This window comes from Sphaerodactylus townsendi, linkage group LG04 (genome assembly GCF_021028975.2).
Source record: "Sphaerodactylus townsendi isolate TG3544 linkage group LG04, MPM_Stown_v2.3, whole genome shotgun sequence".
NCBI classification, from domain to species: domain Eukaryota; kingdom Metazoa; phylum Chordata; class Lepidosauria; order Squamata; family Sphaerodactylidae; genus Sphaerodactylus; species Sphaerodactylus townsendi.
The window spans coordinates 140,091,085-140,100,968 of NC_059428.1; the positions used below are offsets into that span (position 1 = coordinate 140,091,085).

At 47.3% G+C, this 9,884-nt stretch overlaps 1 protein-coding gene across 2 annotated transcripts in view; it reads left to right on the forward strand.

Moving 5' to 3' along the window:
• EMP2 (epithelial membrane protein 2) overlaps positions 1-9,884 on the forward strand; it is a 102,725-nt gene that overhangs the window by 34,563 nt on the left and 58,278 nt on the right. The gene's annotated exons all lie outside the window — the stretch shown is intronic.

Consider the following 9,884-nt stretch of genomic DNA (forward strand, 5'->3'; position numbering starts at 1 on the left):
AGGAAAATGTCTTGGAGAGATAGGCACAAGGGGACAATTCCCCCCCCAAACCCCACTGTAGTAGTGCGCCCCCCCAGAGCTTTGTCAGAAGTATCCACATGCACTACAAATTGCAGAGTAGGGTTGGGATGCATCAGAATTGGCTCAGAAGTAAAAGCAGATTAAGCAGCTGAAACACCTGCTGTGCAAGCATCCAGTCCCAGTAAGGGGAGCTCCCGGCTTAGCGGCCTGTGGGCCCTTGCATTTAGTATGCAACAAAGTCAGTTAATGGCAAGGCCATTTGCGCTTAAACTGTGGAATGAAATCATGGTAAAAGTTCGCAAATCCTAAGAGCGATTGGGGTTCTTTCGCGGGTATTAGGGATGGGCCCAAGTAACAACAGAGCTCCACCTTAGCAGGATCCATTTCCAACCCTCTCCACTGACACACGATAACCCAGAAAATCCAACTTGCCCTGATGGAAGGCATGAATAAGGAATTATCCTATGGGAATTCTACCAAAACAGTCCAAGCTTATCTACGTGCTCCTCTTAGTTACACGAGTAAATCAACACATCATCCAAGTACACCACCACCCCCCTTAAACAGCAGGTCCTGTAAAACTTCATTGATTAAAGAAGACATGAAAGCCGGGGGGGGCCCCATGCAACCCGAAGGGCATTCTGAGATATTAAAACTGTCCAAACTTGGTGTTGAAGGCTGTGAGATATTAAGTATCCCTCACTTAATTCCCGAAATCTGTAATAAGCTTCTCTCAAAATCCAACTTGGTGAAGATCTGACCAGAACCTAATGCATCTAAAAGGTCCTTGATCGGTAACCAAAGGGTATTTATTGGATACTGACACAGCATTCAGTCCCCTGTAATCAGTGCATAATCTTAAAGAGCCATCTTTTTTTAACAAACAACAGTGGCGACATACGTGTTTCTAATTACCTTCCGGATGAAACCATGAGCCAGATTTTTTGTCCAGAAGCGCCCACCAACTCCAGTCTCCTCAGTAGGACTCATTAGATAGACTCAGCCCTTTGGAAGCTTAGCCCCCGGGATCAATTCAGATTTTACAGTCCGTGTATCCCTATGGGGGGGGGGGTAGTTGGTCACATTCACGTTCCTCAAAAACCTTGGAAAGATCCCAGTACTGCCTAGGCATCCCAGGGAGTTCAGGCGTTGAAGTGACACCAGAAGCCAAAGCAGGGGTGGGTGAAACCGCTTCGTTGCATGTGATCGCCGCAAGGTGGGTCAGAGAAGCGAACAATCACGGAGATACCCATCGGATCGTGGGATCATGAGTTTTAACCAAGACATACCAAGAATGCGGTCGGGTGCCGCAAGCTGCAAGGGCCAAAATGAAACTTCGACATTCCCCAATGCTCTTCAACCTGCAAAGAGGACGGGTTCAGAACTAAAGCGAGGCAGACCTCCCCCCCCAATGGGCTGCCATCCATTTCGCGTGAGCGGAACAGGCTTGAATAGGGGAAATAATTGTAATCCAAGTTCCTCAGTTACTTGCGGCCTGATAAGGCAATAGGAACACCCTGAGTCGACAAGAGCCGCGAGGCAAAATACAAGTATTCTTGGGCTGATTAAGAAAGCGTGATCATTAGGGTAATGGGAGCACCACCATCACTCACCGCATCTTTAGGAGGGGGGGGGGTCCATGGTTTCAGGAACGCCAGTAGAAGAACCTATTCCAGTGGATTCTTCCTCCTCCTCAGGGAAATCAAGTTCCTCAACGGTCAAAGCCTTGGATGTGCCTTGGCTTGACTTAGGACCTTACAAGTCTTGCAAGCTTAGCCGTGGCCTTCTTCCGTGAGAGCCCCGCTTGTATAGCTTAGACTTCTTGGGGCAAGTGGCAGCTATATGACCCGGACTCGCATACGAGTACAGACAAAATTTAAGCTTATCCGCCAGTCGGATGAACTGTTTCCGTGGTAGATAGAGCGTGGCGATGGGGACAGGGTTTTTTCTTAAGCTGGAGGTGGAGGGCATCTGGGTGGCTGGTTTGGGGGCCCTGAACCCTTTTGAGCGGTTGAGCCTGACCACAATAGCGCTACCGAAATTTCGATCCACTCCGCCCAGCGTGCGGGTAACGATTCATAACTTTGCCCAACCCGAGTTTCCGGATCAACAGCATCATAGAAAAACTCCGCTTTTCATTTGGTCAGGCCAGTCAGGAATCTTGCTAGCGGGGGGCTCTGAGCTGGCGGGCAAATTCAGTGAATGGTTTGTTACCCTGCTGAACCATTTTGAATGCTTTTTCTTAAGCGTTGTCACAGGCATCACAATCCTCGAGACACGCCAGGCATAAACCTTGCAGAAATTTGGCAGCCGAGTTAAAGTTCCTCAGTGTTCAGTTCAAACAGCTCCACATACCAGTCCGTTGCCTCCCCGTCCAGGACTGATCCAATATCTTGGACCTTCTCCCCTCTCGAAGCGTACATGTCGTCATATTCGCGCATGTGAGCATCCAGCTGTAAGATGAAATAGAATTAACTTGGAAGCCCGTCCCGCCGAAGCTTATGCTGGAGATGTGTGAATGTGTGAACCCACAATCCTGAGGACCCAAAGAGAAGGGGTGCAGCTTGTTGATCCGGAACAGGCTGTGGACCCGGAGGAAAAGGATTACCTTCGTTGGTCCGGAATAGGCTGGATCGCGACTTTGTGGTGGCTGTTGGGTGGGATGGCGTCCGACAGCAGTGGACGAGACGCATGTCCTGCAGCCCTTGGATCCGACAGGCTTACGCATTGGTGTTCTGCACACTACTCCAGCGTTCCGAGCCATCAATACCTGTTGGAGGTCTGCCGCCATAGCATGCTTTCGCTGAGCTTCAATGGCCACCAAGTTGTGCTCCTTCTGGCACAGCTCAGTGCGTTCCTTCTCTAGAGCATGCACGTTCCGCGCTGAATCTGAAGGAGTTCGGCGCTCTGTGCTGCGGAACCTCTGGATTGCTGAAGGTTTAAGGCATGCAGTTATTGTAACTCCTGGAGCAGTTCTTGTTTGGATTGCTCCGTGCTCTGCAACACTTTGCGTTCTTGCTGTTCTCGGTCTTTTTGTAGTTGCTGATATAACGCTTCATGTTCCTTGTCATATTCCTCTCTCAATTGCAAAGCATCTAGATTGCAAAGCATCTAGATTCACCAACCGATCCCAGTCCTCCTCTTCGTCAGGCCATGGGGCTTGAGCTCCTCCACGGGGGGATTCAGTTGCATCCCAGTCTCGGCGGCGAAGTGCCATCTGAGAGGTTTTGGGCCAGGCACCGGTACTCTGTAGGTGTTCTGTAGCCATGGTCTCCTCGAAATGCCGGTCAAGGTATCTCTCCAGAGATTCACGGGTTGTACTGTGTATGGTAGATAGTCCAAACTCCTCGATCTCCATCCGCATGACAGGTTTGTAATCCATCCGGCGGCGAGTAGTGATGTGCATCGCCACTGGTTCACGATCCATGGCAGCCCCTCCACCCATGTCACATTGCTCCCTGTTCAAAGGAAGACAGCATGTTGACAGGGTTCGTCAGGTTGCCATCAGAGTTGCCTGTTCAACCTGCTCCTGCAAGCCCATGAAAGTAACACTCCGGCTGAGACGAGGTCGAGTCAGTGCAACCAACGATAGGGGCTCTGGATCTGGATCCGGCTCCAAATCAGGCTCCTCTGGGTGAGTTAGGTCAGGGGGAGGATGAACAGGACTCTCTATTGGGGTCTCTGTCATAACCTCATATTCCAAGTTGAAAGGACCCCTGAATCCTAGCTTATCTGGATCTGTGGGTGCGAGACCACAGCGAGAAATCAGGTAACCTTGTACTTCAAACGTCAAAAGTTACACTTAGAACTGGAGAACTCACATAATGTAACGAACTAGTAAAGTCCAGGCAAAAGTAACTGTTCTCAGTTCTTTATTGTACTGGCAGTCATAGTCGAATACAGGCGATGCGAGTTCTGAGAGACTCAGAACTGTGATAATCGTTTTAACACAGTAGCAAACCTCCTTCTCGCCACAAGAAATCAAACAACTTAAACACAGCATAGTTTCACACAGGCAAGCTGAGATAACGTGGAACTGAAATTCCCCAACCTAGGTGGGCAGCCAGGGCTGAAAGGTTCAAGATTGGTAGCCATAGACCAACTTCTCCTCCATCAATCTGTCCAAGCCCTTTTTAAAGCTATCCAGGTTAGTGGCCATCACCACCTCCTGTGGCAGCATATTCCAAACACCAATCACACATTATGTGAAGAAGTGTTTCCTTTTATTAGTCCTTATTCTTCCCCCCAGCATTTTCAATGTATGCCCCCTGGTTCTAATATTGTGAGAAAGAGAGAAACATTTCTCTGTCAACATTTTCTATCCCATGCATAATTTTATAGACTTCAATCATATCCCCCCTCAGATGTCTCCTCTCCAAACTAAAGAGTCCCAAACGTTGCAGCCTCTCCTCATAAGGACGGTGCTCCAATCCCTCGATCATCCTTGTTGCCCTTCTCTGCACTTTTTCTATCCGATATCCTTTTTGAGATGTGGCGACCAGAAGTGAACACAGTACTCCAAGTGCGGTTACACCACTGCTTTATATGACAATCTTTGTAATTTTATTCTCAATTCCTTTCCTAATGATCCCCAGCATAGAGTTTGCCGTTTTCACTACCATGCATTGAGTTGACATTCCCATGGAACTATCAACTAAGACGCCCCAATCCCTTTCCTGATCTGTGACTGATAGCACTGACCCCTGTAGCATGTATGTGAAGTTTGGATTTTTTGCCCCTGTGTGCATCACCTTACATTTTTCTACATTGAACTGCATTTGCCATTTCTTAGCCCACTCACGTAATTTATCAATCCTTTGCGGTTCTCGCCACCCTGCATAATTTGGTATCATCCGCAAACTTGGCCACCATGCTACCCACCCCTACTTCCAGGTCATTTATGAATAGGTTAAAGAGCACTGGTCCCAAAACGGATCCTTGGGGGACACCACTCCTTACATCTCTCCATTGTGAGAATTTCCCATTTACACCCACCTTTTGCTTCCTGTTTCTTAACCAGTTTTTAATCCATAGGAGGACTTCCCCTCTTATTTCTTGATTGCTGAGTTTTCTCAATAGTCTCTGGTGAGGAACTTTGTCAAAAGCCTTTTGGAAATCCAAGTAGACAATGTCCACTGGTTCCCCCTTATCCACATGCCTGTTTACACCCTCAAAGAACTCTAGTAAGTTTGTAAGACAGGATTTGCCTCTGCAAAAGCCATGCTGACTCTTCCTCAGCAGGTCTTGCTTTTCTACATGTTTTATAATTTTATCTTTAATGATAAATTCTACTAATTTACCAAGAACAGATGTCTGACTGGCCTGTAATTTCCCGGGTCCCTCCTTTCTTAAAGATCCTTTCTTAAAGATTGGTGTGACATTGGCCATCTTCCCGTCTTTAGGGATGGAGGCTGATTTCAGGGATAAGTTGCATATTAAAGTGAGAAGATCAGCAATTTCATGCTTGAGCTCTTTAAGAACTCTTGGGTGAATGCAATCTGGGCCAGGGGATTTGGTAGCATTTAGTTTATCAATGGCTGCCAGAACTTCTTCCTTGTCTACCACAATCTTCGCTAGTTCCTCGGATTCGCCTCCTAAGAAGCTTGGTTCAGGTGCAGGAATTTTCCTCACCTCCTCTTGGGTGAAGACAGATGCAAAGAATTCATTCAGCTTCTCTGCAATCTCCCTGTCATCTTTTAGCACACCCTTTGTTCCTTTGTCATCTATTAGCCCTACCGGCTTCCCTAGCTGGCTTCCTGCTTTTTTGATGCCTTGAAGGGCTTTGTTTGTTACTGGTCTTGATGTCCATGACCATCTCGTTCCTCATAATCCTTTTTTGCCTCCCTTACAGCTAACTTGCTTCTCTTTTGCCACCATTTGTGTTCCCTCTCATATTCTTCATCAGTCAAACTGGACTTCCATTTTCTAAAAGACATTTTCTTTTTTCTGATAATTTCCTCAAGCTCTCTTGTTAACCATGGTGGCTTTCTTTTGGACTGGGTGCTGCCTTTCCTAACCTGCAGAACACATTCCAGCTGAGCTTTGATTACTGTGTTTTTAAATAACCTCCAAGCATCTTGGAAAGTTTTGACTCTCTTGATTTTCCCTTTCAGCTTCCTGCGCACTATCCCCCTCATCTTTGAAAAATTTCCCTTTCTGAAGGCGAATGTAACTACATTAGTAGTTGTTCACATGCAGAGATACTGAATCTGACAGCATTGTGGTCGCTGTTCCCTATCGGCTCAACAACACTGACTTTCCACACCAGGTCCTGGGTCCCACATAGAATTAGATCTAGGATCACCTCTCCCCTGGTTGGTTCCACAACCATCTGCTCTAAGCCACAGTCATTTAGCATATCCAGGAATGCTCTCTCCTTACTATGACCTGAACATGCATTTTTCCAGTTTATATAGGGATAGTTAAAATCGCCCATTACCACTACGTTTTTGCTTTTGTTGGCCTCTCTAATTTCTTTTTCCATCTCAGAATCCTCTTGTGCACTTTGGTCAGGGGGATAGTAATATATTCCTAATGTTAAACTATCCTTCACACCTGGTATTGATATCCACAGTGATTCTGTAGGGGAATAAGCTCCCCTTGCATTGTCTATTTTATGTGACACTATGCTCTCTTTGATGTAAAGGGCAACTCCACCCCCAATGTGCCCTGTCCTATCCTTCCTGTAGAGTCTGTAACCTGGGATAACAGCATCCCACTGGTTCTTATTCTACCATGTCTCTGTAATGCCCACTATATCAATGTCCTTCTTCAAAACTCTGTACTCCAGCTCCCCCATTTTAGGTCGAAGGCTTCTACTATTAGCATAGAGACACCTGTATACCCTGTCTCTGTCCCGAACCTGGGATTTATGTGCTTTGCCCTCAAGTCTTTTGTAGACACTATCCCTTATCACATGCACATTGCTATGTTCCTTGCTTGTGTGTGGTTGATTTAGCAAAACCTCCCCCTCTGCCTACATCCCCATAGATACTGTATTCCGAACCGAAGTCACCTCAGCTCCTGTTGGCTTTCCCCCAGGGATCAGTTTAAAAGCTGTTCTGCCATCTTTTTAATGTTGAGCACTAGCAGCCTAGTTCCTCTTTGGTGAAGATGAAGCCCGTCCTTTTTGTACAGACCTGTCTTGTCCCAAAAGGTTCCCCAGTTCCTGACAAATCTGAAACCTTCTGCCTTACACCACCTTCTCATCCACGCATTGAGACCCTGTATCTCTGCTTACCTACCTCACCCTGCACGTGGAACTGGTAGCATTTCTGAGAATGCCACCTTGGAGGTCCTGGACTTCAACCTGTTACCTAGCAGCCTAAATTTAGCTTCCAGAACCTCCTGGCTACATTACCCAATGTCGTTGGTGCCAATGTGGACTACAACTGCTGACTCCACCCCAGCACTGTCTAAAAGCCTATCTAGACGAAGCGTGACATCTGCAACCTTTGCACCAGGCAGGCAAGTCACCATGCAGTCATCACGCCTCTCACAAACCCAACTCTCTATATTCCTAATGATCTAATCACCTACTATGAGGAGCCCCCCACCTCCCCGAGGGGTATCCTCAGTGCAAGAGGGTATCTGATCACCACTTAAGTAAGGGGTCCCATTGAAGGGAGCATCTTCCCCCACCTCAGACTGGCACCCTCCGTCCTCAAGACCTTCATTCTCCATGACATCTGGAGAGATGTCACCTTGGGAGTGGGACCCAGCTGTTAGGTCCCTGAAAGCCTCATCTCTCGCCCTCTCTGCCTCTCTCAGCTTATCCAGGTCTGCCACCTTGGCTTCAAGAGAACACACACATTCCCTGAGTGCCAGGAGCTCATTGCAGCGAGGGCACACCCACAACTTCTGTCCCAGTGGCAGATAGTCATACATGTGACACTCAGTGCAAAACACTGGAAAGCCTCCATCCCCCTGCTGGCTTCCTGCCTTCATATCTGATTTTGTTTAGATATTTAAATATTAAACTTTTAATCAGTGCCCCCCTTGAGCTATCTGTACCTACTATCCCTCAAGATATATCCTTATTTAGTTTTAAAAAAAATAAAACTGCATGCGCCGTTAGGGGCATGCCGCTGGTTCCAAAGACTGAGCTAAAGACTGACTCACCTCTCAGCAGCCCCAGGACAAAGAGAAAAAAGAGATAACCCCTGTTAAGCCCCACCTCTCAGCAGCCTCAGCAGCCCCACCTCTCAGCAGGCTCACAAGGAGAAAAAGAGATAACCCCTGCTAACCCCTGTTAAAATACACTGTTTAAAAAGATATGGCTTTGAGAAAAGCCCTCCAAAACGAAAACCTGAGCTCACTCTGCTCTTCCTGGCCCAGTCCTCTTCTCCACTGCTACTCCTCTCTGCTGGTTCCACAGACTGAGCTAAAGACTGACTGACTCTCACCTCTCAGCAGCCCCAGCACCTCTCAGCAGCCCCAGCCTCCTTCATACAAAAAGAGTGAATGTAAGAAGTTGGATCTGACCCATGGTCCACATAGCACAGTCTTGCCCCTTTGGATCAGTTGGGAGCTCAGAAATGGAAAGGCCTTTCCCCAAGACTTGGAGTTGGCCAGGATCGGTTGTATCATTTTCAGCTTTCAAAGCATGGGCTTAGAATCATAGAATCATAGTGTTGGAAGAGACCCCCAAGGGCCATCAAGTCCAACCCCCTGCAATGCAGGAACACACAATCAAAGCACCCGTGACAGATGGCCATCCAACCTCTCTTTAAAAACCTCCAAAGAAGGAGACTCCACCACTCTCCGGGGAAATAATTCCACTGTTGAACAGCCCTGACCGTCAGCGAGTTTTTCCTGATGGTTAGGTGGAATCTCTTTTCCTTCACATGGAAATCCATTACTACAGGTCTCTGAGGTAGCAGGAAAAAAGCTTGCTCCCTCTCTTACAACATTACGTCCCCTTCAGATATTTAAACATAGCTATCATGTCCCCCCTTGACCTTCACTTCTCCAGACTGAACATCCCCAGCTCCCTAAGCCTCTCCTTGTAGGGCATGGATTCCAGACCTTGGACCATTTTTGTTGTCCTCCTCTGGACCCGTTCACCTATAAGCTTTCCAGAAACATGCAATGCTGCCTTACACAGAGCCAGAATAGGGCTGTGGGGCCAAGCTGGTCCCAAGCCCTAGGACCTAGGTGAACTAAGAGTTCAATAGAGAGAAGTCTCAAATGAACATTACTGAACATTCAAATTCAACAACATCAAAATAAGAAAGCTCTTCCGAAGCCCTCCACGTTCCATCCATGCACCCAGAGAAGACCAGAGATTCTAGAGGCCCCATTAATGCTAAATCCCCTTTGAGCCAGCAGAGGAGATTCCTGGCTGACATCCATTGGAAATCTGGTGCCCTTAGTATTAATTTGCCTAGTGAAGCGGGGCCAAATCATCAAATGTTCTCGCCTCTGACGGTAGTGCCTCTGGGAGGGGCCGCTGTTGGAAAGAGATTGCTTTGCTAGATGGATCGATCCTAGTCTGATCCATTCTTGCATTTAGGCGAGTCATTACCCTGTTTCCCCGAAAATAAGACATCTCCTGAGAATAAAGATGTAGTAGAGGTTTTGCTGGAGGTGCTAAAGCAGCTTTGAAAGTAAGATGTAGCAAAGTTTTTGTTTGGAAGCATGCCCGTCCAGACAGAACACCAGAGCATGCAGCTGTGGAGCTTGAGAAAAATAAGACATCCTCTGAAAAGGAAACAAGACATAGGCGCATTTTGGGGAGCAAAAATTAATATAAAGACACTGTCTTATTTTCGGGGAAACCCGGTATTATTATCCACTGGGAAAGGTAAAAGTGAGGAATTTGAACTCTGTGCAAGGGAGCAGGTGGCTGCATGGTTTTCTCA